Source organism: Bidens hawaiensis, unplaced genomic scaffold (assembly GCF_021521415.1).
Source record: "Bidens hawaiensis isolate Kalapana, Puna unplaced genomic scaffold, B.hawaiensis_p1.1 tig00032559_1, whole genome shotgun sequence".
Taxonomy (NCBI): domain Eukaryota; kingdom Viridiplantae; phylum Streptophyta; class Magnoliopsida; order Asterales; family Asteraceae; genus Bidens; species Bidens hawaiensis.
This window is the reverse complement of record NW_027495567.1, coordinates 206,395-213,049: the sequence shown is the minus strand read 5'-3', so window position 1 is coordinate 213,049 and position 6,655 is coordinate 206,395. Positions and strand designations below refer to the sequence as shown.

The 6,655-nt window shown below is 30.4% G+C and overlaps 1 long non-coding RNA gene across 1 annotated transcript; it reads left to right on the top strand.

The window, feature by feature from the left end:
• The first annotated feature begins 3,072 nt into the window (after positions 1-3,072).
• LOC143583840 (uncharacterized) lies at positions 3,073-5,194 on the top strand. Its single transcript, XR_013144252.1, has 3 exons — positions 3,073-3,406; positions 4,530-4,768; positions 4,876-5,194. It is a non-coding gene; the product is annotated as an uncharacterized LOC143583840 (long non-coding RNA).
• Positions 5,195-6,655: the final 1,461 nt, after the last annotated feature.

The following is a 6,655-nucleotide window of genomic DNA, read 5'->3' as shown; positions in this document are numbered from 1 at the left end:
AAGCAAACAAAGAAACCTATACCCGGAAACTTCCTTTCTGTTGAGTTCCCAAAAAAATGATGATTTAGCCATTCTATTCTCACAAATTGGTTTGTAATAACCAAAATACAAAAAGAACAAATCTTTTTTACTTATTGAATTCATGGGTGTATTGTGAAAAACTCAAATAAAAAAAAACTCAGATTACAATTTGGGTTTTCATGGTTATAAAACCTTTTTATAACCCAAATACAAAAAAAAAAAAAAGAATAACTCGTATCATAACATGTAAAGAAAGTATCAGGAGTGTATCATGTGTTGTAGCTCGAAATTTCTGCAGTCTGCGAACCACCTCTGCAGGCATCTGCAACAGAAGAGTTGGACCAATCCTCCTCTGCAGTCTGCAAGAATAAGACTGTTTGTTTTTAACGTCAACAGACTACTAACAATTACACTAATAACAAATTAACTATTATGCAAAGTAATCAATTTTTACAAACGTTCAAATCAGTTTCTACAAACTTAATTTTATCATTTAGATTGAAAAAGGGCAATTAAGTAAATTGCCTTCCTGCATATTAGGAAAGGAATCACCGCAAACCAAAATTTTTTACCAATATTCTCTCTTCAAGGTTATCTCTCACCATAAACCTCCGATGACAATCACTGCAAACATGATGTAAGCAAAAAACACCCGTAAAATGTCCTGCAAAAATATTCCAGAGAGAAAAAGGTATAAGACTTTAAGGGCTATGGATCAAGGTTTGTATTTACCTTTTTTTTCTTGCATTTAAACCAATTTATTATGGTTTTCAAAAATTGTCTTTATGTACACAATTTCACACCTGCTCGATCTTGTATCTTGCATCTATTTCTCAACTAGGGTTAATATTTTTTTGGTTTATTTTAAGATTGATCTTTACAGCAAATAAGTCATGGTGGGTGGAGGCTGTGGTGGGTGAAGGAGACGGTGGCGGCCGTGGTGGGTGGAGGATACGGCGGTGGCCGTGGTGGGTGGAGGAGACGGTGGCAGAGGTGGAAGGGAGGTGGCAGGCAAGTGGAGGTGATACAGCAAAGGACAGGATGAGATTATGGTTTTTAAGAAGATGAGTGAGAAGAGGCTATAAGTGGTTGAACCATGTTTGCACCAGGAAGAAGACGTGCAGACGTTTTTTAATGAAACGTTTTTGAAAAAACAAACAGTCTGCAAAGGGCAATGCCTGCGTGTGGTCTGCGCGGCGCAGACAGAAAATGACAGGAAGCTCTTTTGGGAAAAAACAAGTCACGGAGCCAAGTGGTAAAAGAATTTCGATAATAGATAATTAAGTTTTTGTTGTGAAAGAATTTCGAAAACAGGATAAAGATTTCATATAAGGGTTAGGTTAAATACCAAAGGTAACAAAATTAAGAATAATAAAAAGAATTTGTGGCCTAAAAAATCGCTAAAAAAGTTCAAAAAAAATAATAAAAAAATTCATAACTCAAAATATAAATAAAAAAACTAAAATATTCCCTCTCATCCTCGTTCAGATTAAAGGACACAATGTCGAGGAAAAATAAACAATGACGAAAATAAATAAAAAACACAAGATGGATAAAAAAGATGCAATATATCAAAAAAAAAATATAACATAATGTTAAGTAATATAACACAATGTTGAGAAATAAAAAAGATAAAATGATGAAAATAAACAAAAAACATAATGATAAATAAAATGACACAATGATTTTTTGTTTATTTGAACGAAAACGATGGAGGAAATTTTTTTTTTTTACTTTTTTTGTTTTTTTTTATTTTTATGACTTATCTAATTATTAATTTTAAAAAAGTTTATGGGTTTTTTTAGGTCACAAATCATATTCTTCTTTCCCGTTTTTATTGTAGAATTACTTAGCCCTTCATTTTAAAAGGACATGTTTACCCATAACCACAAACTTAGTCAGTCATGTACTGCAAACTCATTTTTACCGTTAATTACCCATAAACCACAAACTTACAAGCAACACATACCCACAAATACCCTAGTACTTTATTAATTCATTTTAATTATTCAGTGGTTAACTATGAATCAATTTTGTGTGACAAACATTTACTATGGAATAAAACCATGCACCTTACACACATGGGTGGTGTTGTCATATGGTTTGAAAGCCATACACTCTATCCATATAAGTGCCTCGTCCTCTCTAAAATAATATTTGATTACATATAGATTAACAAATGAGTCAAAACACTTATAACAAACAAAAATTGAGAAAGATGAGAAGTACAAAGAGAATAAAAATGAGAAGAATTTGTAGTCACATAAAAAAAAAGTCTCAAAAAAATTAAAATAAATAAATAAATAAATCATAACTCAAAATTTAATAAAAAACGATAAATGTAAAAACACAAAAATGTTTCCACCGTCTTTCTCGTTCTCATAAAAAAAAGAAAAAAAAACACATTGATAAGTGAAAAAAATCGCTGTGTCTTTTTGTTTATCATTGTGTTTTGTGTTTATTTCTTCATTAATTGTATCTTTTTTCTTTGACATTGTGTCTTTTTTTCTTTATATTGTGTTATATTACTCAACATTGTGTTGTATTTTGTTCGGCATTGTGTTAAATTTTGCGATCTATTGTGTATTTTTTAGTTATAATTGCGTCGTTTGTTCATTTTCGTCATTGTGTTTTTGATCTTGGCATTGTGTCTTTTCATCAATTTTTTTTTATTTTTTGTATATTTTTTTTGAACGGGAATGATAGAGAAAACATTTTAGTTTTTTAATTTTTTCCGTTTTTTATTTATATTTTGAGTTATGATTTTGTTTACTATTTTTTTTAAATTTTTTTAAGGGTTTTTTTTGTCATAAATACTTCTCACACTTTTTATTTTTGTCTCTCTTTGTATTTTAACTTTACTCTTCATCTTAATAGTAAAAAAATAATTATAAAAAGAAAATGTGACTAGTGATATCTTTTCTAATATTTAATAATGTCATGTTCACATGATTAAAAACCATTATATCTAATATTTACTATTATAATAAAACAGGTTTTTATGAGACACTTGTCAGCCCTACCTCTTTATTTTTCACTTCCTATTATCATGACACATGTGTTCACCACAATCCAGAACGACAATTTAGGAGAAGTTACAAGCAGTTGTTGAAGGATGTTTTTGTTTTCTCACCTCCGATAATCTGACTCAACCACCATACCATACCTGCCGTTCTCCATCTTCATCATTCACGTTTCCAATTTTCAATATCTATTCTAAATCGATCTCACACCTCCATCATCGTTGCATTAGTTATATTGAATAAAACAAAGAAGACGGACCAGCAGTTAATCGAATTATTATTAATGGCTAAATTGGGTATTCATCTCGTAACAGAATTGGGTTGCTCCAATGGAATCCTGCATTCCACGGTACTAATTGAAAGTAAGTTTATAACCCTAATTTATTTTATTCTCTCATGCTAATCACTTCCTTCTTACGAATGCGTTTATGCTAATTGAGCACTGCTGACCAGACCATATTCATAATGGTTTAACTATAAGTAAAATTCCATCTTTTAATCATAATTTAGGTTTTTTTTTATGCTGACCCTTTTTCTTAAATGCTTTTTTTTATGTTTGTTTTTACAAATATTTTAGCCAAAGTGAAGTGATTTAATTTGTAGTTGTATTGTTTTGTCTATATTATATTTAATCAAACCTTTTAGGTAACTGCATAACAAGCATAATCGAATAAAGAGAAAGCGAGCATAGAAGAACGAATATAAACAAACGAATGAACTTATATCAAATGGAACGGTTTGTTTAATAATATAAACGAACGGTTCACTCACATATCTGAACATATATGAGAAAACATAACCGAGTGAACACCACTTAAAATTAAACACGAACATCAATCCGTGAGGCCTAGATTATTAATAAAATTAGACTTCATTGTAGTGGGTCTAAACATTTTCTAACTGAATGTATAAATGAACTTAAGATACAATATTGATTTCTGAAAAATGATTGAATCATCTAAAATGAAGCCTACACCGAGTATAAAAATCAGATCTAGAAAGCAATAATCGTGTAAGTTTATTCAAAGAGATTTGGGTGATTAGTTTAAAACCTCACTTTCTTACAGAGGTTGCATACAAGCTATTTAAGTTCAGAGTGTTTTTAATTTGCAATTTTTTTTGCTTTTCCATTTCATTTAGCTGGATGAATTGCCATGTCCAAAATCACAAAAAAAGATGAAGGAAGTTAGAAGCAAAAGGCAAAGCAGTTAGTTATATTAGGAATTTTTTTAAATAGCTTTGGAATTCTCATATGTATTTCTTCTAAGTTTCAACTGTGTTTTCTTGAGTTTTTATCATTGCTGCATATGTAATGTTACATTGTTACGCTAGGGATGTTTGCATTGTTCACTTGGTTTTTCTACTTTTCTCAATCTTATAAATTTTATTATTCTTGCGATTTATTATCCTAACTGTTTTTAAATTGCAGCAGCACTTTTTTATTGAATAATGTTGTTTACAAGCTTGGTGATTTTGGTTGTGCAGGTCTTATTGATGGGAGTTTACCAATCAATTAAGGTGATGCAAGATACATGCCAGAAGAAATCTTGAATGACAACTACAATCACTTAGACAAAGTTGATATCTTCTCTCTTGGAGATACTATTTATGAAATAATAAGGGGTTTAATATTGTCGGATTCTGGACCCTGTTTTCAAAATCTTAGAGAAGGAAAACTTTCTCTTTTTCATGGTCACACGGTGCAGTTTCAGAATATACGTAAGGTACTACTAATTTCTTGGATTTATATATTAAAGTGGCTATTATTTGTATGTTTTATTGTTGATGGTATATTTTTATTAACCATGTATTCATCAATCTGTTGCTGCAGGCAATGTATGACCTGGATTCTCTTGGTGTCCGTCTGCTTAAGAATTAGTAGGCAACTCAATTTTCAGCAGCCTCTCACAGAACCGTTAAAATCAAAAACTCAATTTCTGCTTTGGAGATCACGAAGTACAAAAGCCGTAAAACTTATTTGCACCACATTATGTATTCCAACGGTGCTTATACTTCCCCCCTTGTAAAAAGAAATTTTGTGCTCTGGTCATTGCATTATAAGCATTGTTACCTTCTTTGTAACTCTTTTTTGAATCTTATGGGGTTATCGTTTTATGAGTTTTGGAATGGTAGATTGAGATTGAAAGTGATTTTAGTTGTTTGATGGTTTTGGATTGAAATATGAGTATAAAAGTCAATAGGTTTAAACCCAAATAAAAAAAACTCAATTTAATTATTAACCTCTATTCGAAAATAAAAAATAAAAAAAATAAATCTTTTATAGTCATTTAAAGCTATTTTAATCATGTGAAATCTTTTTATAAATACTAAAACAGCCACACTTATAATGTTTGTTGAATTTATTTTATTGCCATCTCTTATGATACATGACTACACGAGTTCTAACATACCTGAGTTGTAAATAACTACCATTTTCAGGTGATCTTGAATGAGTATAGTGAAATTAGTTTATAGGTTTTGAATAGTTGTATAGAAATAGATAAGACATGCCTATCTACTCAAGTGAAATTAATGTCTAATTGTAAATGAAACATTGTTAAACATATAATTCGTATTTAATTATATAAAATTTTCTTAATTTCAAAATGTTCCGTACCCAGCCCTGTGTAGTACACAGGTTATAACCTAGTACAAATATAAAACAAAGTCTCATAATATTTCATTAAAAATAATTTATAAAGTTATCATTGTTGTTTAATCATTTTTCAACTTTATAAAACATTTGCTCTTTATGAATTATATATTTATTTATAATATTACAATCACAAATGACTTTGGGCATCAGCTGTTATACAATATGCATCATAAGTTGTGCCCTGCAGTTCAAATGTACCAGTCTCCATTCGGCATGTACAAACCTATTAAGCAGTTGACTAACCATATCACTTTTAAGCCACGTTCCCTTCAAAAGTGACACACCAGAGAGAAAAATATGGACGGGTCATTGTGTCTCCCCCTCTTAGCTACCACAGGAATTAAAGTTCACTGAATAACTCTGTACCACTGCCACATCTTCATCTTCTCTCTTCTCTGATTTGATCAGATCCGATCGACGTTAACGATCTCTAAGTTGTTATCAGCAGTGATCTGTGTGGTGACATTGAACTGTCGTTGGCGGTCACGATTGTGCATGCTCGATTACTTACAACAGTAGAGAAACAGAGAGAAGGGCTATCATTTACTTGACAGCTTCAATTGAGGTAACTAGTTTTGATTCAACACTTAGATGCACAACAATCATGCTATAGTTTTAATTAGTATGAGGCTCCGTAGAATTCAGTTTAATATTAAGCATTTAAGCCTTTGTGTTTTACCGATATCTGATTTTCTCATCACCAATATAAATTAACTTTAATATAGTATAATAATAAGGCAAAACTTGACAACTTAACTTAAGGTATTCGTAATTTTTTTAATAATTATTCATCAATTTAACAAAATTAAGGTTAATAACTTCATATTTTATGTTTTATATTTAAGTAATTATATGATGAATTGCAGGTTATTTGCTTACATCATAATTTGATAGACTTTAGAATGGAGGAACTAAAACACGTAAGAGTCCCATTTTTACGGTTTGTTTTTTGTTG